Below are 24,679 nucleotides of genomic sequence, written 5' to 3'. Positions count from 1 at the left end.
GTCAAGCTCACACAAAGTGGCTGTGCAAAAGTCACAGTAGAGCTCAAATGTGATACGTCTGTTTTCATAGGTGGCCCTGCCCCTGATAGGATGTCTGTGACGGAATTGGAAAGCAATGTGTTTTGTGAGTGCATAGGACAGGTCTTAGGACATAGGAGATACATTTACAGATTAGGTTTGGAGGGTAATGGTTATCTGTGGAGGCTGTATTAAGACCTTCAGCAAACTGGGCAAAGGATTGTTTGTTTTTTCATATGTGTTGTCTATGAGTGGCTGTACATATGAGAGAGACATTAAAATGTGCGAAGAATGACACATATCAAAAGTGAGCTTGATATGAGCAGAGGTTTTTATGCGTCCCTGAAAGAGATGGAGGTCAACTTCTGGGAAGATGGACCAGGTGAAGCAGATGAGAGAGAAGATCTTGAGGCTATGGAGGTATAAGGATAGTGTGTCTTGACCATAGATCCAGATCTTGAAGATATCATGAGTGGACCTGAATTCCCAACTTTCAGTTTACTTATACTGTCTCTGCTTGTCATTGAATTGTGTGTGGGTTTTGATTTTCTCCTGACATTCACTTGTCCTTTAGGAATACAAACTGTTGATGCCCATTTCTCATTCCTCTTCATACTTGTGTCTTGATTAAACATCTGAGAAGTTATGTCACCAGAGTGGACTAATTACCACATATTGATGACTTCTATTTTCATCTGACTACCATGGTCACATCTGTGGTTTATGGCAGTTGTGTCATCCCCTCTTTCTTACCAGACATGTACTGTCTGACAGAGTGTTTGGGCAAGTGAAAGACTTGAGAAAACGTGTTATAGGGAATATGGAAAGTCACACACAGAGTTAAAATTTCCCATACATTAGGGTATTAAGTGATACACTCACTAACATGCTTTTCCTGGAGTACCAGAAATTCCTCAGTGTTTGTGAGAAATGTACAGAGTTTCCCTTCTTGTACTTATCAGGATACAGATAGAGAGCTTTTGTCCACAGCTGATCTATAAGAACAACACCTGAAAGTAATTTTAGAACACACAATGAATGTTACAGATTATGATGCAGCATTTGTCTGAAATGCTTGTAAGTGTATTTCAGGGTTTGCCTTATAATTTGTGGAAATATAATGGAGCTTCTATGACTATTATAAAATAAAGTTTAGAAAGCAATTGTGTAAGCTTGTATTTTTCAGAATGTTCAATCTCACAGAAAACTTGAAAGGTTTGTAAATGTCTTTCTTCTAAAAGTCCTCTCCTTAAAATAAAACATTGATCTCTGGTTTATTTTTCCAACTGTGTTCTCAATTTATGACCCATTATTGAGGTCATTGGTCTCTAGATCTAATTGACTGAAACTACCTTTTCCTACATCCTCCTAATACCAAATCCACCACGTCTTTCTTAATCCTCCTAATCAACCACATCCTGACTCACAGTTATTTCGCTTTGGAAGGCCAAATCTGAAAACAAATCCATGGTACTGCCATTGGTACTCGCATGGCACGATCCTATGCCAGCTGATTAATGGGAAATCTGGAAGAATCCTTCCTATACAATCAACTTCTGAAGCCCCTTGCCTGGTTCAGATTCTTCAGATTCATTGATGACATTTTCATGATCTGGACTCAAGCCAAGGACAACCTTTCCTCTTTTCTTCATAAGTTCAACACCTACTCCCTAATTGACTTCATATGGTGCTTCTCATTTCAATGCGCCATCTTCCTAGATGTTGATCTCCACCTCTCAGATAACTCCATAGGTATATCTGCTCATATCAAGTGCACTGACCACGAACAATACTTCCAGTTTGACAGCTGTCACCCCTTCCATCTCAAAAAGACTCTCCCTTACAGCCTCACCACCCAAACACACCTCATTGGTATTGGAAAGCAGTAGTTGCTGAAATATACCAAAAACCTTACCAAAACCTTTTTTGACAGACAGTATTCTGCCCAGTTTATCCATAAACAGATCCCCCATGAATCACTTCCTCTGACATCAGTAAAACTGTTAACCAGCTGCTGACCAGCAGTCCTCTGGTCACTCATTATCACCCTAGCCTTGAAAAGCTTGACCACATCCTTCATTAGGCTTCGAGTGACCAAGCGACATATCCACTGAAGGCAGTGTGGGAAAAATAATCAGGTATAAGATGACCATGATGTTTATTGTAACACACTTGAACAGTCTTCTCCATGGGAATTAGTGTATAAAACAATAATTGAAAACAAGTCACTCATCAAATATTGAAAGAACAACAATAATATTTGAAGGCTGAAGGCCTGTAAATGTCAGAGTAAATGGAAAGTTCCAAAATCCAATATCCAGACACTAAGCAACACTAAGCATGTGGCAATCAAAGTTCAGAAGTGACATGCAAAAGTAAGGGATGCACAAAAAATTAAGTCTGGTGTATTGCCAACGATAACCAAAGAAAAGTCCAGTTGCTGGTCACAGCATTGGAAGGCATGTCTCTTCAGTGCATAAACCAAGAATGGTGTAGGTCTGTAGGTGGCAGCTCCTGGAGGCGAAAGTCGATGTGGATGGAACCATCATCATAGTGGCAACTCGAAAGTGAGATCTTGATTATGGGAATGTGTATGCAATTGGTGCATGACCCAAGAGACTCACTTGGAGTGAACTGCTTGAGAGTAGCCCAGATGATAACCTGGGCACCATTCATGTTGCCCTCAGAGGAGAAAAGGTGCATGGGGCCAGTGACTGCTGGAGGTGCTTGTGTTGGTGATTGTTGGCCTGACAGAGTGTAGCCATCCCCTCAGCATTTCTTCCTCTCCCTCCCCCCCATTTCCCTCCTGAAGGGGAGGAGAGGTGGTAACACATCTTGACGTCCCTGGAAGAAGCTGGCTCCCTGCTTTTAGCCAGGATGGCTGGAGTGCTGAGCTCCACCACTACCGACATTGATGCTGGTGTGATGTGTGGAGTAGCTGAGGATCCCTCCAAGGAGCTAGCCACAGTCCAGAGATTAGACAGGTGTGTGGGATGGGAATTGTGGAGGGCTCCAAAATACAATGGTAGGCTACAGGATCTAGGAAGAGGTCCTCGGGAAGGCTGCATTTGGTTAATGTCCTTATAGCACACCGCACCGTCTTTAAGTGTCACCTCAACTTGGCTCAGCCCAGAAGACTGGAAATGACTGCAAGAAACCAATGCTGGCAGCTTTTGGTGAAGATAAGGGCTCACATGGGCTCTTGGAGAGAGAAACAGTGGCAATTGGATTGCTTAAACAAGGGGATGGATGCTAGTGAGGTGGATGATAGATAATTGTGACTGATGTGGTTAGTTGTGAGTTTTTCTGATGGGATTGACCTGTCCTGGGGAGTGCAACAATAAAAAGCCAGAAAGAGTGTAAGGGCATCATCCAGAGTGTGATGGTGCTGGAATTTGCACAATTGGGATTTAAAGGTATGTACAAAGCATTCAGCTAGACCATTAGAAGCAGGGTGGAAGTGCACAATGTGTATTGGTGAGTTATGGCATTTGCTTCACAGAAAATGGGGAATTCCACAGAAACAAATTGAGGGGCATTATCCATGACAATAGTTTCTGGCAGCCTTCAATTGAAAAATGTGGGACAGGGTTTGAATGATCTACAGACATGGTAGACATGTTTGAGACATAGGGGAAATCACTGTGAGCATTGTGGTGATTAACCAGGAGTACCTGCAAAATCCAAAATCCAGGTTTAGCTCTTACCGGGGAGCAGAAGTATCTGTCATAAAAAAAAAAAAAAAAAGACAACTTGGAAGGATGGCCTGTGTGGATGATCGCCACATCTATGCCCCACCTGTAGACTTATTGGTACACAAGGTACATGGTGAGTACAATCCCCCAGTGCCTGACTTGCAAGAGACACAAGATATGTTGGTGGAGGGTTTTTAGGATCTCGACCTTGGTGCGACTGTTGTCCCCATGTAGCAGTAGCGCAATCTGAGGGCAGAGAGCTCATTCCAGTGATACCTGTAGGCCTCGACCTCTGGATGTCACAGCTGCTTGCAGTCTGGTGCCAAACTGCTTGCACCAGGCAGAGTACCTCCTGGAGCACTGGGTCCTCAGTAATGTGGCACATGATGAACTTCACGTCCAGCAGTAGGTCGCCCATGGCTATGTCCAGGTGGAAGCAGAATTTGGAGTCTGTGTCAGAGACACAGCCCTGGCCCAGGGGCAGATGTGAGTGAAGGTCAGCAATAGCATGTTGGAGTGTCAAATATTACTGAAGTCATAATTACAGCATGAAAGAAACAGAGTCCGCCAATGATGGTGGTGTGCCATTTTGGTTGAAATGTTTGCCGACACTTTTAAAAGAAGGTGTAAGAGGTTTTTGGCCTGTGAAAAGCATGAAATGGCAGCTGTGGACCTTGTCAGTCACATGTGACAGGACCACTTCTAACCTGTAGCCCAATGCATAAGCTGCCAAGATTGGGGCTTGGTGGGGTTGTATGCCATAAGGCACTTGGGGCAGAGGATGGCTTGTACCAAGTCCCAGAAAGCGTTATCACATGCCAGGGTCTACTGCCAGCAAACTATTTTGCATAAGAGGTGGTGTAAGGGTTCTGCAATGGCTGCTGCATGCAGAATAAATTTACAGTAATACTTGAGCTGCCCCAACACTGGTTTCAGTTGGCATGTGTTAGTTAGGGCCTGAAAGTTTTTCACTGCCTCAATATACTATGGCATAGGGCAGATACCTCAGGTACTAAAAACCAGGTATTCCACTTGATGAACAAAAAGAAAAAAAAACAGCACTTGTCTATTTGAGATTGGCCTGTGGGAGGACCATGAACAGTGTGTGCAGGTTGTGAGCCAAGTCCTGTGTGTCCTTGCCCAAAATGAGAATGTCATATAAAGAGTTCATCATGACTGCTGCACTGCAGGCGAGGTGCTTGAGATAGTGCTGAAAAATCGCTGGAGTAGTGGCGATACAAAAGAGAAGTCTATTATGGTAAAACAGCCCAAAAGGAAGCATTGGGAATTCTTGGCCAGTAGAAGTTGGAGATATGCTTCATGGAGGTCAGTCTTGGCAAACGCTTTACCATCCATGAGAGGTAGATCATTATGTCCCCTACCTTGGGAATAGGATAAGCGTGTATGACAGATTGTACATTAATGGTTGTCTTGAAGTCCCTGCAAATGTGCAGTGCACCATTTGGTTTTTCTACAAGACAATGGGGGTGGCCCATAGGCTTTTGTGAAAGGGAATGAGAATACCCTCATCCTGCAACCACTGTAGCTGTAGTTGAAGTTTGTCCCTGACTACAAAAGGAACATTTCCGGCTTTGAAGAACTTCAGTGTCACAGATGAGGGAAGAGCCACATATGCCTCAAAGTCTTTGACACCCAAGGAGGGTTGTGTGACCACTGAGCTAAACTTAGAAAAGGCAGGAGTTGACACCCAGTGACTTGACTAAGCCAAGAGTGTTGATCATATCCAGCCCCAAGAGACTGATGGCTCCAGGAGTGCTGAAGACCATAATCCTGGCCATAAGAGCTGTCGAACAGTACTGAACTTGGACTGTAAATTGGCTGCTGACTTTAATGTTACTGCTGTAACTATGCAGCAGAGAGTCAGAAGGCTGAAGGGGAGGGGCTCCATGTGATAATAATATTGGCAGTCTATGACGGTCGCGGAGCACCCTGTGCAACTCAGTGAGCAAGTTGTTGTTGACTATTGTGAGCAATAGAGGTTGCTCTTAGTAGGGAAGCACAGATTGAATGTTGGATACATCTGGGAACAAGCCTGTCCTGTCTTCCACCCCTGTGTCCAAGAGTTCCTTACATGCACAATCAACATTCATTCTGAGCACTACTCGGCACACTTAAGCCCTTTGTTAGGTTTTCCCACAAAAGGTGCACTTAGTGTGCTGGTGTGGCACTGGTGTCTCTGGTGACTAATGAAACAGTGGCTATAGGAAGGGGGCTGTTGAGAGTGGCATGTGGCCACTGACTCTATGCCAGCAGTGTGTGGATCTGAGCTGCGTGGGATTGCCTGACGTGGATTGAGGAGATCATGTTGGTCAGGTAGCAAATGCTTGTGATGGGTCCTGCAGGGTGGCTGACAATCTGAAACACTGCTCAAAAGATCTGATAATGTGAAGACATGTTCCTAAGGAAGGATCTTTTAGTTTAAGGAGATCTGTGCATAGTCCTTCAATGGGGGCATGCACGAGAATCACGCCTCAGATCAAGGATGTCACATATGATTGCTTACACTGAGGATTACTACACTGGAAATGGCAGTCAGAAGTTAAATCCTGGAGGCAAGCAATCCATTCGCAGTAAGACTACATGTTCAGTTTACGACAGTTGAAAAGCTTGTGGTAGGCTGCCACCAAATTCACCTGGGAGTCGATATATTCTAACAAACTGGACTTCAATGTGCCATAGGGCAGAGTGTGAAGTTCCACTTCCAGGTTAAGTTGTTGCAGAAGGTGATAAAACATCTGGGTGTGTGACTGACAGAAAGAAGCTGCGCTCTTGGGTATCATCTTTGATGCCGTGGGCTAGGTAGTGCTGTTCCACGCATGCGATATAGTTCGCTGCCCATGACCCAGTCTTCTTGCTGAATTACTGCAACGGTGGGGGGGGGGGGGGGGGGGTGCTGCCTGCAAGTCCTTGACAATGGAGTTGATGTGGGAGAGACGGTCACAGAACTCCAGAGGCGATATGGAGATGGCCCCAGCTGCTTGATCAGGAGTCCATGGGTGCACTGCATCTGCTGGAATGAAAACAACACTTGGGCAAATACATCCACCAGTTCTGTCATTCTGGAATTTACATGATAATAAGTGTACTTGAAAGTGGAAGAACACATGTCAAACGACTGTGTATCTGGATCAGACCACACATGTGAGACACTGATAAAAACTTGTAGCCAACTATGCTAAAGGCAGCATAGGAAAAGTACCAAGATATGAAATGAGTATGAAGTTTATTGCAACTCACATAAACAATGTTCACTGATGGAAATAGATTGTAGCTGTGGAAATAGATTGGAACACAGTAATTAAAAACAAGTCCGTAATTAAATATTGAAAGAACAACAATAACATCTGAAGGCATGAAAATATCAGAATAAATTAAATGTTCCAAAGTCCAGTGCCCAGACACTAAGCATGCCACAATTAAAGTCCCAGAGGGCTGCAGAGAAGATAAGTCTTGCATATTGTCAGCAAAAAACAAAGACAAATATTACAAAATCCAATTGCTGGTCAAGGCGCAGAGGCCATGTCTCTTCTATGTAGAGCCCAAGAATGACATAGGTCCATAGCTGGCAGCTGCTGGAAGTGAAGTTCAATGTGGACGGTGGATGCATCACAGTGGTGGTTGCAGAGCGAGATCCAGATTATGGTTTTTTTTTTTTTTTTTTTTTTTTTTTCTGCCAGTACCTAGGCCAGAAAACTCACTCGGAGTGAAGTGCTTGAGCATAGCCTGGATGCTAGCCTAAGTACTGCCTGGGTCAGAGGACACTGCAAGTACTACTTTTGGTCTCGTAACCTGTGGAGGAAAAAAGGTTCTTGGGGCCAGTGACCTCTGATAGTGCTCAGGTTGCCCCCTGGTGGCCAGGTAGAGCGTGGCCATCCCTTGTTTTGTCATCTGAAGAGCTGTCCCATGCAAAAGTCTGTGCCCGCGTAACTTGTCTGTGTCCTTGGTTGCTGTCTTGAGTAGGCACAAGCCCTCGACACAGCATCAAGAACCTCTCATTGTGCTCTGAAATGAGGGATATCCTAGCCAAAATCCTATCAGTCTCATCCAAAGTAGTATTGTGCTACTGACCCAACTTACAGAATATTCTTGTCCATCCCTATTCCAATCCTGGTTCCAGTCCTGTACCACATGAGTAATTCCATTGTGGTTGTCCAAGGTACAAGAACTATCCATTACACCCACCACCACACCACCTCCTCCTCCTCCACCTCCTCCTCCTCCTCCTACCACAGACCAACCACAGGAATAATTTCCTACTGAATAGAAGGTAGGGCCACATCTGAAAGCAGAAAGAACTTATATCAGAAATATTGTCTGTATTTGATGGACTAATGACAAGAAAGGAAATTTGTCTGACTGCACTCTTATATGATACTTCAGTTTTGAATTATTCCTTTTTCTGCAACTCATGTCCGCTACATGTCATAGCTTTGTTGCCAAATTGTTCTATTAAAGGTGATCCAAAAGGTATGCAGGGTGTTACAAAAAGGTACGGCCAAACATTCAGGAAACATTCCTCACACACAAAGAAAGAAAATATGTTATGTGGACATGTGTCCGGAAACGCTTACTTTCCATGTTAGAGCTCATTTTATTACTTTACTTCAAATCACATTAATCATGGAATGGAAACACACAGCAACAGAACGTACCAGCGTGACTTCAAACACTTTGTTACAGGAAATGTTCAAAATGTCCTCCGTTAGCGAGGATACATGCATCCACCCTCCGTCGCATGGAATCCCTGATGCGCTGATTCAGCCCTGGAGAATGGCGTATTGTATCACAGCCGTCCACAATACGAGCACGAAGAGTCTCTACATTTGGTACCAGGGTTGCGTAGACAAGAGCTTTCAAATGCCCCCATAAACGAAAGTCAAGAGGGTTGAGGTCAGGAGAGCGTGAAGGCCATGGAATTGGTCCGCCTCTACCAATCCATCGGTCATCGAATCTGTTGTTGAGAAGTGTACGAACACTTCGACCGAAATGTGCAGGAGCTCCATCGTGCATGAATCACATGTTGTGTCGCACTTGTAAAGGCACATGTCTAGCACCACAGATAGAGTATCCCGTATGAAATCATGGCGGTGAATCGAGAAAGTACAGTACATACAGACGAAACTAAAATGAGCTCTAACATGGAAATTAAGCGTTTCCGGACACATGTCCACATAACATCGTTTCTTTATTTGTGTGTGAGGAATGTTTCCTGAAAGTTTGGCCGTACCTTTTTGTAACACCCTGTATACAGGATGGTCAGAAATAGTCTGACAAGCTTGTAAAGATGTTTCAGGGTAGCTTATGCTGAGAAAAAACTGTTAAGAAAAAAAGTCAGTACGTTGTGCCATTTACAAGTTAATTGTCATTGAAATTAGCCAATCAGGCTGTTGTGCATGCAGATTGAAACAGTCTGCCACAACTAGTGTCAATTTATTTAATGGCGTAGATGATAGCAGATGAGACTGCTCAGCCTTTGGCTTGGGTTGGATCCTTACTATCACGCCATGTCAAGTTTCTGTATTGTTCTCTTGTTTGATGTTAGGAAACTAAACAAAGAACATGTTTGGTGTCACCATCTCTGGCAGGCTACTTGAATTTGTGCATGCAGTGGTGTGATTGGCTAATGTAAATTGGACACAACACAACCAAGAATGTTAGTTCAACTTTATTAAACTATGGCATGCACACCAATCACCATACCGTACAATGAACACAATAAGATAAGGCAAATGTAAGGAAGCAGTAATAACATGATAACTGAGTGTTAGTGTAGTGCAGTTTAAATAGGCACTAACACATGGAAGGCTCTATCGGAAGTTCACAGTATTGCTCTTTTGTGGAGCACTTTCACTGATGTTAACACACTGCTACTGCACACAGCTTTCAAGTGTGGATGCATTACTTCATTCCTCTTCCCTTGGGGAACAGCTCAGATTCACGAGATGTCCTTGACATTCTCCTCTGCAAAGCTCTATCGGAGATGATGTGCTGATAATGGGACATATGGTCAGAAGTGCTTTGGGTGTGGGCAGCATTGCAGTCTGTCTTCTTGTGGCAACCCATATGGTAGGATGGATGTCGTTGGTGCAAGTTCCATGTCCACATCAGGTCCAGTGCCTGGTGGTGGTGGTGGTGGTGGTGGTGGTGGTGGTGGTCCCGCAGTTGATGGCTGAGATGGAAAAGGTGGCTCAGTGTGGACGGCAGCTATGTTGGCACTGGTAGCTGGAGAAGCTGCACCAGATTCGTCCACTGGTGACAGGGGATCCCTCGTATGTCGTGTCAGGGACTCAACCACATAAGGTGATCCATCGAGCAAGGCAGACTGGCATGGTGATGTCGGAGTTCCAGCTAGGCTTGTCCAGTCATCCATGCACCGGCACAACTGGTCATAATGACGTGCACAGAGCTCTCCTCCATATGGATGTCATCAGAGATGGCAGCTGCAGCATCAGGAGGTGATGGCGGGAATCCATTTTGGGCGATGAACAACCCTGCATGTCCAGACAGCCAACCCGAGCTGGAAAAGGAAGACAGCTCCACAGGTTGACGTCCCTGGTTGGGTCATAGGAGGTGCATGAGCATCCAGGGTTAACTCCTGTGGAGCAGTCCAGCAGGGCTGTTGTTGCCAAATAGAGTGTACTGATTGGAAGACAGAAATTGATCCCAGGAACTGTCAGACAGGGACTTAGTCACATACTTTTACATTTGCATGTTGAATGTTCCAACTTAATGTTGGACTGCAAGTGGAAGGGTGGGGTGAAAATGTGACGAATCCCATGGGCATCACAGTAGGAGGCAAACTCTTGTGACACAAACTGAGGGCCATTAAAAGAGGCCAACACTGCTGTAAGTCCATCAATGAAAATATATTTTGTCTGTCCTGCCACGGTGGCAGCAGCTGAAGTTGACAGGCAAATAAACAACATATAGGAACTGAAAGAATGCGTCAATTACTATTAGCCAGTATGCATTAAGGAAAAGGCCAGCAAAATCGGTGTGTAGATAGTTCCAGGCCTGTGAAGGTTGCGACCACGGAGACAATGTTGCCTACAGGGCAGCTTGCTGCATTGTGCATTCAGAACATGTTGTAACTAAACAAGTGATGTCGCCACCCAAACCATACCAAAAAATATGACGACTGGCTAATGCCTTTGTGCATGACACCCCCCCCCCCCCCCCCCCTCCCAGTGATCAGTGTGTAGCAATTGCAGGATATCTGAATGATGGAGAGCTTAGGGAGCCACTAGATGAGGAGCTGAATAGTCTGTATTGAGAAGTAGAACGTGGTCAGTGACAGAAACAATGCTGAAATACACAGTAGTTATGGAGGGGGTCTGATGCCTGCGATGGAAGCACCACAGGCCAGCCGTGTTTTACACAGTGTATCACTTTCTGTAAAATCAGATCAGTAGCACAGCCAAAGTGCTAGTGATTGGAAATCACCAATAGTTTGTTGAGTGCACTCATCAATGTGGAAACAGAGTAACTCCTCCTGATCAAAAACTGAGTCTGGACCAGCTGGAAGACAGGAGAGCTTGTCAGCATTCGCATGTTTAATTGTGGGGCAGAAGTGACTCTCGTAGCTGTACTGGGCAACAACACTGAGGGGCTAAACAGCAAAACTAATGTCTTGTGATCTGTGATGAGATGGAATTTTACATCATACAGGAAAACATGAAACTTTTTGAAGGCATAAACAATGGCGAGTGCTTCATTCTATATTTGTGAATATCTAGTCTGAGCCAAATTAAGTGTCTTCGACATGCATGCAATAGGATGCTTAGTACCTTCAGAATATTTATGGCCTAACACTGCTCCCAGCCCATGCTGGAATGTATCTATTGCTAACACTAAATGTTGACCCAGTTGATAGATTACAAGGCAAGGTGCAGACTGTAACATAGACTTGAGTTTGGAAAATGCTGTTCCATATGCCTGTGAGCAGTGGAAATATGTCCCCTTATGCAGCAAAACATGTCACCATTGTGAAACTGACACTGCGCCTAGCAAAAGCTGGTGATAATAAGCAGTCTTACTTAAAAAAAAAAAAAAAAAAAAAAAAAAAAAAAATAATAATAAATAAATTGTAGTTCCTTGACTGACAGGTTGCGGAAGAGCCACAATGTCAGAGACATTGTGACCAAGGGGTTTGATACCAGCACTAGAGATCTTGAACCCAAAATAAACTATAGAAGCCTGAAAGAAGTGGCACTTTTCCAAATTGAATTTTAACTTGGCGGCCTGCAACACCAAAAAGAGCACACATAAGTTGTTGAGATGTTCAGCAGTGGAGGAGCCGGAGACCATAATACCGTCCAGATAGGTGGCACAGACCTTGTGAGATGTTAGAGATATGGTTGAAAAATCGCAGGGTGCTGGCCATGCCAAATGGTAACCACAAGTATTGAGACAAGCCAAAAACCATTGAACAACCAAGAGTCATTGAGAGTCAGCATCAACAGGAAGGTGCAAATATGCGTTGGAGAGATCAATCTAGGAAAATTACTGGACCAGCAACCATGGCAAAAGGTTTGTCAGGGTATGGCAAGGGAGACATGTCAATGATAGACTGGGCATTGACAGAAACTTTGAAATCGCCACAAAGATGTAACCATCCTAATTGCTTGTTGATGATGACTAAGTGGGTATCCCACTCACTGGATGCAGTTGGTTGGATTACCCCAGAGGCCATGAGGTGGTTGAGCTCCACAATCACTTGGTCACTGAGTCCATTGGCACTGGGTGAACCCAAAAGAAAAGAGGTCTGGCTGAAGGTTTCATAGTGAGGTTGGCTTTGAAATTATTGACACAGCCCAAGCCTGTGGAAAACGGGTGTGGAAATTCAGAGCATAAAGAGTCGAGTTGTGTACAAGGCACTTGATCAGAGACGAGATTAACTTCTTCAGAAATAGTGAACCCAAAAAGGTTAAAGGTATCCAAACCAAACAAATTTTCAGCGCATGCATTGCTCACCACCAGAACAGTCAGTGGACAAACCACAGATTTATACGTGACTGGGGCCAAGAAACTACCCAGTATTGGAATGCTTTGTTTATTGTAACTGGCTAATGTATGGGACCCTGGTGCTAAAGGGTTTGTGTTACAAACAGGAGAAATTTGGCCCATTTTGTTGCACTGGCAGCAAATGGCCCACCACTTAGGATAGTCTGGCCTCATGAGTGACAAAACATGATGAACAAGAGAGGAGCATGGAGCACTTGCATTGTTGTTCATTACTGGGCATGTTGTGCTGCTGCTGCAGCCACAGCTGCCCTACTGAATAGGGCTGGCCACTGTGATGTTTTGCTCGTCCTTGGACCACTGCCACCATATTGTCCCCTGGTGAAGCACTGGACAAGCAGTGGGGAAAGGTGGTTGAAGTTCTGCAACCTCACTCCACGATTCAATCTGAGTACCTGCAGCTCTCGAAACCTCAAACAGTTGTGTAATAGTCATTGGAGAGTGTGGGTTTTCACATTGAATGGCCTGCTTATGAACCTCATGATCAAGGCCAACCGAATGATTGCATTGCAAACCATTTGGTTGGCATATGACTCGTTATGTACATCAGTGACAAAGTGACGACAACAGCTTAAACTGTGAAGCTCAGCTGCCAAGTCTTACAGGAATGTTCCAGTTTCTTGCGACACCAGTAGAACTTGACTCAAATGGCAATGATGTGCATCCTATTATAGTAGTATTTGGAAGAAGGTTGCACATGTTATCAAAAGAGAGTGAAGACCGATTGTGCAGGGGGGCCAGTTGGCAAAGGAACTGATACATGCGAGGTGATAATCAAGACAAAAAGGAAGTGCGGCATACGATAACATCAATCCAAACACATGAAAATGCTGCCTCAACTGCTTTTTCATAGGCTTTCCATTCTTTGACAGACTCATCATAAGCTGGAAATGGGGGGGGGGGGGGGGGGGTGTAAACAACTGTGGTAGCGGCAGGAGGTGTAAGGGGCAACGTAGCAGGTGACATAGATTGAGACAGACCTGAATTGGTCAAAACAGAGGCAAACGTTTCCAATGTTAGGATTTGATTATGTTGTACTGTGGCGAATGCCTCCTGCTTTTAATGAAGATGCTGCAGCACCACAGTAAGAACCCCTTGCTGATCAACCAGCCTGCATAAAAACTCGTCAGTAGTACTATGAGGCATTGTAGAAGCAACAGAGGACCAATCACCATAATATACATTGAACACAATAAGATAAGACAAATGTATGCAAGTAGTAATAACATGATAACTGAGCATGAGCATAGCGTGGCAGGGTTTGAATAGGCACTCACCTATGGCGGGCTCTGTCAGAAGTTCACAGTAGTGCTCTTTCATGGTGCATTCTCACAGATTACAACACAGCTGATGCATGCAGCTTTCGAGTGTGAGCACATTACTTCATCTGACTTCAGTGCTAATTATCATAGAAATGGTACAATGTGTCTTAATTTTTATTTTGCTTAACAGTTGTTTCTCAGTACAACCTACTCTACGACCACCCTACAAGCTTTTCAGGCTGTTTCTGACCACCCTGTATGTATTTCAACTAATAAGCAATGCATGAGCTGCTTTGTGCACTTAAAATAATATTGTAAAATCATTAATAATTTTAGAGGATTGTTCCTTTCATACTAAAGTTTGAATTTTATGCACTGAATCAGTACTGTGTGCCTTCCTGACCTTCCTAGAAGTATGAGAATTACAAACACTGATGAAGTTGCCAAATTTCTTGTAACAGAAGCAAATTTCATTCTGCATAGTATACTGATGACATGGATGTTATAAAAACTCTTGGGGCAAGGAAGTAGTGAAATACATTGAATACATGTGGACCCATGGTCTGTCGGTAGTGTCTGTGACTAATAATCAAAATGTTGTGAGTCTCTGGTTTGAACCCAGCAACTTCTTTAATTTTGATTAAAAATTATCAGCAATGGTGTCCAAAGACCACTGGTATATAAAAGTCGCCATTGTTCTTCCAACCGCTTCCTCAAAGAGGGCAGAGAAGTAGATAGAGTTGCAGGGCAACGTCTTGCCCTTGAGGTGGGAAACCACTGCTAAAAGGTAGAAGAATCTGCAATTATTGGTGACGTAAGGATGCAGGAGGCAATGGTACCACTGCATTAAAGACACACAATGTGTATCCACTGGACATGTCCTGTTATTGAAAAAGTGTCACGAGTGACTAAAGATTCCAGATTAATACCGCATTCTCACCTCCAGGAAGAGATTGCTAGAATGGAGGTAACCATGAGATTGAATATCCAAAGAAAGGGTTAAATTCTTCAAGTTGAAATGTGTGGTGTCAGAAGTTTGGATGTGGAGGGAAGCTAGAAAATCTGAAAAGGGAAATTCAAGGACTGAATCAAAATATAATGGGGGTCAGTGAATTAAAATGGAAAGAAGATATCGATTTCTGGTCAGTGAAACGTAGGGTAATATCAATGACAGCAGAGAATAGATAAGGAGTAGGATTTGTTATGAAGAGAAAATTAGGGCAGAGAGTGTGTTACTGCAAAAAATTTGGTGGTAGTGTTGTTTTCACCAGAATCAACAGCAAACCAACACCAGAAACTATAGCTCATTTATACAATCCAACATCAGAGCATATGATGGAGAGAGAGAGAGAGAGAGAGAGAGAGAAAGTGTATGAGGATACTGAAGGGATTAATTCTGTGGGTATTGGAACACAGTAGCAGGGAAGAAATAGAAGAAACAGTTAAGAGGAATAGGAATGGAAGAGAAGAAATATTAATTGAGCTCTGCAATAGATTTCAGCTACTAATAGTGAATACATTGTTCGAAATTCGCGAGATATGTGCCAAAAAGTAGAATACCAAAGTACTGAGGAATGATGAGATGTGTTGATGTTCTCTGAGGCTATAGACACTGCAATATAAATATCACAATGAGCAATTCAGTTGAAGAGGATGGTCATATCTAAAAAGGTCTGTCGCAGAAGTCGGACAGACAAACATAGGTACAAGGAAGGTAGTTGCCAAGAAATTGTGTAACAGAAGAAATACTCCAATTGATCGACAAGAGAAGGAAGTACAAAAATGTTTAAGGATGTTTAGGAATAAAGAAATATAAATTATTTAAGAATGAAGTAAATAGGAAATACAGGGAAGACAAGGTAAAGTGGCTACAGAAAAAAATGTGGAGAAATTGAAAAAGAAATATTTGTCATAATGAGTGATTTAGCATGCAGAAGTCAAAGCAATCTTCAGTGAAATTAAAAGCAGGGGTGTTAACATTCAGAATTAAGCACAGAGGAGAGAGTGCATAGGTGGAAAGTGTAGGCTGAAGGCCTCTGTGAGATGGAGGACTCGTCTGATGACATTATTAAGGAGGAAATAGGGTCTGTGTGGATGACATATGGGATCCAATATTGTAGTAAGAGTTTAATAGAGCTTTGTAAATCTTGTGATCAGGTAACATGGAGGGAATAGATAACATTCTTTTGGAATTTCTGAAATCACTGGGGGTAAGTCACACACAATCAAGCAACTTCTCAAGTTGGTGGTAGAATCTATGAGGCTGGAGACATACTATTAGACTTTTGGAAGAATTCATCCACACAATCTTGAATATAGTGAAAGCAGATAAGTGTTAGAACTATTGCACTATTAGCTTAACATCTTATGCATCCAGGTTGCTGTCAAGAATAATACTCAGAAGAATGGAAAATTAAAGTGAAGATTACCATGTTGGATTACTATCAGTTTGGCTTTCAGAAAGGTAAGGGCATCATTGAGAGGCAGTTCTGATGTTGCAATTGATAATGGAAGCAAAGCTTAAGAAAAATTAAGATACATTCAAAGGATTTCGTGACCTGGAAAATGTGTCCATCAATTTAAAATGATGCAAGATGTTCAAAATTTTGAGAAAACTAAGGAAACATACAGGGAAGATGGATAGTATATAATTTATACAAGAACCAAGAGGGAACAATAAGAGTTGAAGACCAATAAAAAAGTGCTTGGAGTAAAAATGGTGTAAGACAAGTAGTCTGTTGCCACTGTTATTCAATCTATCCTTGAACAATTAATGATATAAATAAAAGAAAGCCTCAGTGGTGGGATTAAGATTATTAAAATTCAGGTTGAAAGGATATCAATCATAAAATGTGCTAGGATATTGCTACCCTCAGTGACAGTGAAGAAAAATTACAGGACGTGTTGAATGGAATGAAGATCTGAAGATGACACAATGTGAATTGAAAATAAACCAGAGAAAGACAAAATAATTATGAGTTGCAGAAATGAGATAAGCAAAAACTTAACATCAAAACTGGGGACCACAAAGTTAAGGAAATGTTGCATATTTTAAGCAAAATAACACATGACAAGTGAAGGGTGGAGGACATAAAAAGCTTCCTGGCCAAAGGAAGTCTAACCTGAGGAAAAAATTTCTGTGACTGTACATTTGAAGCACAGCATTGTATGGTTGTGAATCAAAGACTATGGGAAAACCAGAAAAAAAAGAAAATCAAAGCATTTGAGATGATGTGCTATAAAAAGATGTTGAATATAAGATAATGTATGAGGAGATTCTCTGCAGAATCATTGAAGAAAGGGGCATATGGAAAATACTGACAAGAAGAAGGGACGTGATGATAAGACAGATGCTGAGACACCAGGAAATAAATTTTATGGTACCCGAAGGATCTGTTGAGGGTAAAAACTTCACGGAACACATCCAACAAATAATTGAGGATGCAGGGCACATATGTTACTCTGAGGTGAAGAGGTTGCCACTAGAGGAATTCGAGGTGAGGAGGTAAGCCATATTGAACCAGTCAGAAGACTGATGACTCAAGGAGGGGGGAGGGGGGATGCTGAACTTGGAGAGTAGAATCACCTGAGGAAGGTTTGGAATATTTTTTTCCAAGAGCTATCATTTCTTTGAACTCTGTTATCTCAGTTCTTCTTCTTCTTCCTGAAATGTTTCTGATTATGCAGGTCATTCACAGAGCCTCATCCAAGCTTCTCCCTAACTATTGACTGCTGTCTTACTGGTCAAGCTGGTTATTTGTTCATAATAACTGTGCAGTATGTGGAACCTTTGGAGTATGTTTGCCAGTGCTTTTAAGTATCCTATCTGAATTCAAAACTTTGCTCAGTTCTGAGAACATAACCAAAGGTGGATCCAAAAACCTTATTGCCTGAATACACACCTCTTTATCAGGTTCATAACAAATAACTCATTTTACTGAATTTACTGTGATTTACATGTTTCTTAACGGGGCACGATTGTTAACAAGATGTGTGATCACCAAGGATGGCAATGTATGCTGTGCAATGTCCTTGCATTCTGGCTCCAAGGTTGGTAAGGTGCTTTTGTGGTAGGGCATTCAATTCCTCCATCATCATGATTGACAACAGCTGGGCTTACATTGGTGCTTGTGAACACACTGTAGTATGCCTCCCGAACACATCTCACACATTCTTGATGGGATTTAAGTTGGTTAAATTGGCAGGCCAGTTCATTTGCCAAATATCCTCCCACTCCGAGCGCTCATCCACCTACACTGTTCATTGTGGTTGTGCATTGTGTTCTATAAATGTGAAGTCAGGGCAGAATGCATTGCTTGAAAGATGTAAATGGGGAATGAGTACTGTGTCACAATAACATAGACCAGTGGATGTATCAATTTCAAAGACTTGGAGGTTGGTACATCCGTGCAGCATTATGCCTACCCACATCATAACACTTGGATCACAAAACTGACGGTGTTTGACACTCTTCTTGGGTGTCTTATGTGTGGTGAGAGGTGGGAACATGTAATAAATCATGGAACATAGTCGAATGTGATCCATACATTATAGTGTGAGAAGGCATAATGTTGCATCGGCGTAATGAGCTCCAAATTTTGAACACAGTACACTCATTGATCGGTGATATTGTGACACTGTACTCCTTTCCCGCGTGCATTGCTTCATTTTAGACAGTGTGTAAACACACTGGCTCACCTTATGAAGGACTTGAATTTTTCTTCAAAACAACTGCAGCTCTTTTCTTTGAATAGTAACAAGACTTAGTTATTGATTATTGGAGGTAACAGCTCATTGAATAGTGGAAGCACTGAGTCATCAGTGAGCACAAAAAAAGAATGAGGACTTTGCTAGCTTTCTGATGAATCCTTTAATGACCTATGGTGTACACACACACACACACACACACACACACACACACACACACACACACACACACATACACACATACAGCTACATTATGCCCGCTGAAAACACAAGACTGGGCTTGGAGTTAAGAAGGTAGAATGGGGTGAGGGGTTATGTTGGGAGGAGTAGGTGAGGAGATGTAAAGGTGGGGGATATGGTGGGAGGGTTGGAGAGCGTTGAGGAGGTGTGGCTTATGGCTCAGAGGGAGGCAGCAGGCATGCAAGATAGCAAGGCAGGAGGGAGAGGCAGCACATAGATGTGGTAGGAAGCAACAAATGAGCAACGGAGTCTGTGACATTTTGCAGCATATGATGAAGATGATGTGGTGGTGTGGATTTTGAATGGGTGGCAGGGCAGAGGAAGGGAAAACTGTTGGGTAGAGGGTGTTGGGGCAGTGGGTTAATGGAGACTGAGGCCAGTAGGATTACAGGAACAATGGATGTGTTGTAAAGATAACTCCCATTTATAGAGTGTGAAAAGCTAGTGCTGGGGAGAAGAATCCTGAAGGCATGGGTTATGAAGCAGCCATTAAAGTCAAGCATGTTGTGCTGCTCAGAAACATGTGTTCAGTTCTCCACAGTTTGGCAGTGACCATTCATTTGAATGGACATTTGGTTGATGGTCATACCCATATAAAATGCTATGCAGAAATTGCAGCAGATATGGTGTATGGCTTGGCTACTATCACAGATACCCCTGCTTCAGACAGGATAGGGCAAACTGGTGATGACACTATAATATAATGTGGTAAGTGCACTTGGATTCTTCTACAGGGATATGACCTGTGTGTCAAGGGATTGAGAGTGGTTGTGGCACAGGAACGGATCAGGATATTGTGTAGGTTGGGTAGGCAACATAATACCTCTTTGTGAGGTGTGGAAAGAATTGCACATGGGATGTTCTTCATTTCTTGACGTGACGATAAGACAGTTGAAGCTCTGGCAAAGGACATGTTTTAGTTGCTCCAGTCTGGGATGATACTAGCTGATGGGGTGGGTGCTCCTTTGCTGCTGGCTCTTGGTGGTGGTAGGAAGATGACGGGTACATTAAGATATGACGTGAAAAATCTATTTGTGGACTAGATTTGATGGATAGTGTCCTTTTGCAAAGGCCTTTGTAACACCTTCAGCACACTGGGCAAAGGACTTCTCATTGCTGCAGATACAGTGTTCTAAGGAGGTCAGACTATATGGGAGTGACTTTTTGACATGGAAGGATGACAGCTGTCAAAATGCACATACTGTTGGTGATTAATGGGCTTTATATGGACAGAGGTGTGGATGGAGCCATCATATAAGTGGAGGTCAACTACCAGAAAGGTGGCACATTGGCTGAGGATGATGAGGTGAAATGAATGGGAGAGGTGTTGAGGCTGTGGAAGAATGAGGGTAGGGTATCGTGGCTCTGGGTTCAGATCATGAAGATATCCTCAGTGAACAATATCCAGATGAGAGGTTTGGGATATTGGGGGGCTGGGAAGGTTTCCCCTGGGTTTCCCACAAACTAACTGGCATAGGGCAGTGTCAAGTGAGTGCCCCTGACTCTGCTGCAGATTTATGTATATATCTTCCTCCTCAAAAGAGAAGAATTTATGTGTGAGAATGTATAAGGAACGATATGGTGGGTTTGGAATACTAAGGAGGTTGTGTGAGGTAACGCTGAATAGCAGCAAGGCCATAGGCATGGGGGGAGGGGGGGGGGAACTTAGTGTATAGGGAGGGGCAGTGACAATAGGGATCCCGGTAATAATGGGGATGAGATAACCAAGAGCTAATGAATGAAGTTGTTTGTAACTTTAATATGAGAGGATAGGCTATAGAGAGTTTATTAAAGCCATTGGTCGACAACAGCAAAGAGTCTTTCAGTGAGAGCACAGTAACCATCTACATGGGGGCATCCAAGATTTTTGGGTGTACGTATTTTGGAAAGCATGTAGAAGGTCAGTGTGTGCGGGACGATTGTTGGGGTGAGGTGGGGGATGGATTCGGGGGACAGATTCTGAGATGGGCTGAAGGATTGTTATAGGGATTGGAGGTTATGCCCGACATCTGACATGGGATCACTGTGGCAAGGCTTTTAGGCAGAAAAGTCGCAAATGCTTTCTGCCAGGTAATCACTGTGATTCATCACGACAGTGGTGGAGCCTTTGTCTGCAGGAGGGGGGGATGATTAAATCAGAGCTTGTCTTGAAGTTGTGGAAAACAGTCCTTTCTTCTGTCGAGGGGGCCGTGTTAGTGGAAAGGAACCTGTGGAAAGATAGTGAGATCAAGGTAGAAGTACAGAAAGTACAGAATTCCTGGAAGGTAACCAAGGGGTAGATAGGTTGGAGAGGGAGAAAGTTGTCGTCGGGTGGTGATATGAGCTCTAAACAGGCCATGTTCAGTGTTGGGATTGGGTTGGCTTAAGGTGGAGGGATTGATAGTAAAAAATATATTTTTACTTTAGTGATTGGGATAAAGAGAACAGTATTTAATAATTCCACCCCTCATGAAGTGATACCCTGCTGCCCATCCAACATACACGATATCCTGGTCCATCTCTATGCCACACCCACTCCCAGCCCCTTGACACACAGGCCATATCCCTGAGGAAGGCCCAGGTGCAAGATCTGCCCAATCCATCCTCCCAGGGGGCAATGCTTGCCATGTCTTTCAATAAGCCACATACACCCCCTTCCCCCCCCCCCCCCACACACACACACACACACATACCCACCTCCCCTGGCACATGCTAAGTGTTCAGCACCTCAGGAAGGTGCAGAGTTGGCAAATAAGGTTTTCATGAACTGTGGAATTGGTGAGTGCCAGCGGTCATCTGTTGTGAAGCCTCTGGGCATGCTTCAGCGACCACCATGTAATGTATTGGTGGAATGATGTGTGTCACAAGGAATGGGGATCTTGGGTTAATCACCTGGATTGTGAGGATGGCACAAACCTCTCTAAAAAAAACCTCAGTCTTTTAAGGTGTACTGTGTGCCAAAGAGATACATGGCTGTTGATATGGAACAATTTTAATGGGGAATCTGTTGTACCCCATGTGTTCAAGGATTACCCAGACAGGCAGGGCCCTGTCGATACAGACTTTTTGTTTCCTTGGCTGCTCATTGGATCACTATGGCATCCATGACTTGTCAGACACTTACTCCCGACAATTTGGTTGGTCCATTGGGCAGTAAAAACACCCATCCTACAAATAGAACTTGGGAGGGTAGCCCTCTTGAGCAGCCTTCATCGTAAGTTCAAGCACTGTATCATAACAGGGCTTGCCAAGTGTGTCAAAATGTCTTTCTTATGTTACAAAGAGAAGATAGTACATTTGAGAAGGTATCATCCTCTTATATACAAAATGGACTTGATGGATTGGTTGGAACCCTCATGTATGTTAAGTGGCTGCATTAAGGCAGATTACTGCTTGAAATAGCGACATCACAGCAAGTTACCAAGCTCCGGGAAGTCAAAACTTTTGGGTGTATATCCTTTGTGGTAGAACTATAGTCAAGGATGCTTATTCTACACTCTTTATTGATAACCACTACATATAAAAAGATTACATCAGTGATAACTGCATGCCGAATAATGACAAGGTTAGAGAAACATTAACACAACTGTAAACTGTTAAAAGTACACAGTCCTATCACTAACAACTGAATGCACACTGGCACGGAGCTGGTCTGACTCAAGAGTGTTTGTGTACAATGGAAAAGATGCAAGTCCCTGAGGCTGCATTGGCAGTAACCTGAAGTGGAACAATATTGGTTGGCCACGGCACTAGATGCAGGCAACAGTGGTGTGCTTGCTTTGCCCGGCTGCTGCTTGTTTCAGATACAAAAGTTGAACGTCACAACATCCCTACCCTCTTCTACGGAGCCAGCACCACTGGCATTGGTGTATGAAAATGGAAAACCATACCAGCTGGATCGCTACTGGCAGAGATCAGCATGGGCAAGGAAACCACCCAATCCGCCCAGGCGAACTGATGGCATCTGGGCAGACACCATCAGACACCAGTTGAGGGTCCAGGACAGGCAATGGCTCCATCCCAACATTTTCGACACTCACCAGCACATCCAGGGTAGAAGCCACCATGGCATTCGGTCCCTGGGAGGGGTGGCATCTGCAGGGGGGCTGGCCAGTGGTGTCTGCTGTGGCTGCCATGAGTCATTGCACTACTGGTGGTGTAGTTGATTCTGATGGTGAGAGTGTGATGCCCTGTGGTCATCCATGCTGAACATTAACTGGCTGTGCATTACCCAAACCTTAGCCGGCCCCTATTGCAGCTGCTGGCAAATGGTTTGCACTAGATTGTTCATAGCATATTGTGAAGGGTGCAGCCATGTCACAGGCCATGGTGTAGCAATGTCTGCTGGGCTGCAGCTGTTCAGTGGCACGTGCCTGTAGGTGCTTAGGAACACAGGCAACACCGTATTGGTAGGTGAGTCCGCCAAGCACTTTGCCAATTTCATATGAAATGTGTGCACCATACGCTCCACCTCACTACTTGCTTGGGGTGTGAAATGGTGTGGACATAAGGTGAATTATACCATTTCAGATGCTGATATCATGGAAAAATGCTGTGACAATCTGTGGGCCATTATTGGAGACGATCATCTGTGGCAATAATTTGATCAGAAAAATCTGCATTAGAGCCCGCACAGTAGCTTCTGCTGAGGTGGAGCAGATGTGCAAGACATATGAATAATTTGACAGTGCATCCGCTGCTACTAAACACATGGAATGATTAGATTAGATTAGATTAATACTAGTTCCATGGATCATGAATACGATATTTCGTAATGATGTGGAACGAGTCGAATTTTCCAATACATGACATAGGCTAATTAGGTTAATTTAACAACGTACTTAAGTTAATAAAACAAATTTTTTTGATGGAAAGGAACCCCAGAATCAATACTGATACAGTCACATGGCTGACTGCGAATGGGTCATGGAGAAAAAGTTCATGTGGGAGGGCTGTCTGATGCTTGGAACACTGTTTGCACCCAGAGAGAAGTTTCTCAATTGCTGAATCAATGCTGTGCTTGTAGGCAAAATGCCTTGCAAGCATTTTCATGTGGTTATGCCTTGGTGCCCGTGGTGGAGAAGCACAAGAATTCAGGACTACAGGACTGGTAGGATGGCAACACGGACTTCATCCAAATATGTACTAGATTAGAGTAGATTAGTTTTTAGTTCCCCGGAAACCATCCTTGTAACCATTGATGCCACTTCCTTATACACAAATATCCCGCACGTCCAGGGCCTCGCTGCGATGGAGCACTTCCTTTCACGCTGATCACCTGCCACCCTACCTAAAACCTCTTTCCTCATTACCTTAGCCAGCTTCATCCTGACCCACAACTTCTTCACTTTTGAAGGCCAGACATACCAACAACTAAAGGGAACAGCCATGGGTACCAGGATGGCCCCCTCGTATGCCAACCTATTCATGGGTCGCTTAGAGGAAGCCTTCTTGGTTACCCAGGCCTACCAACCCAAAGTTTGGTACAGATTTATTGATGACATCTTCATGATCTGGACTCACAGTGAAGAAGAACTCCAGAATTTCCTCTCCAACCTCAACTCCTTTGGTTCCATCAGATTCACCTGTTCTTACTCCAAATCCCATGCCACTTTCCTTGATGTTGACCTCCACCTGTCCAATGGCCACCTTCACACGTCCGTCCCCATCAAACCCACCAACAAGCAACAGTACCTCCATTATCACAGCTGCCACCCATTCCACATCAAACGGTCC

The 24,679-nt window shown here is 43.7% G+C and overlaps 1 protein-coding gene across 1 annotated transcript in view; it reads left to right on the top strand.

Annotated features, from left to right (window-relative positions):
- LOC124615963 (COBW domain-containing protein 1-like) overlaps positions 1-24,679 on the top strand; it is a 524,805-nt gene that overhangs the window by 30,170 nt on the left and 469,956 nt on the right. The window lies entirely within an intron of this gene.

The sequence above is a fragment of the Schistocerca americana genome, chromosome 5, assembly GCF_021461395.2.
Source record: "Schistocerca americana isolate TAMUIC-IGC-003095 chromosome 5, iqSchAmer2.1, whole genome shotgun sequence".
NCBI classification, from domain to species: domain Eukaryota; kingdom Metazoa; phylum Arthropoda; class Insecta; order Orthoptera; family Acrididae; genus Schistocerca; species Schistocerca americana.
The sequence above is the reverse complement of the archived record's forward strand: the minus strand, read 5'-3'. Positions and strand labels throughout refer to the sequence as shown.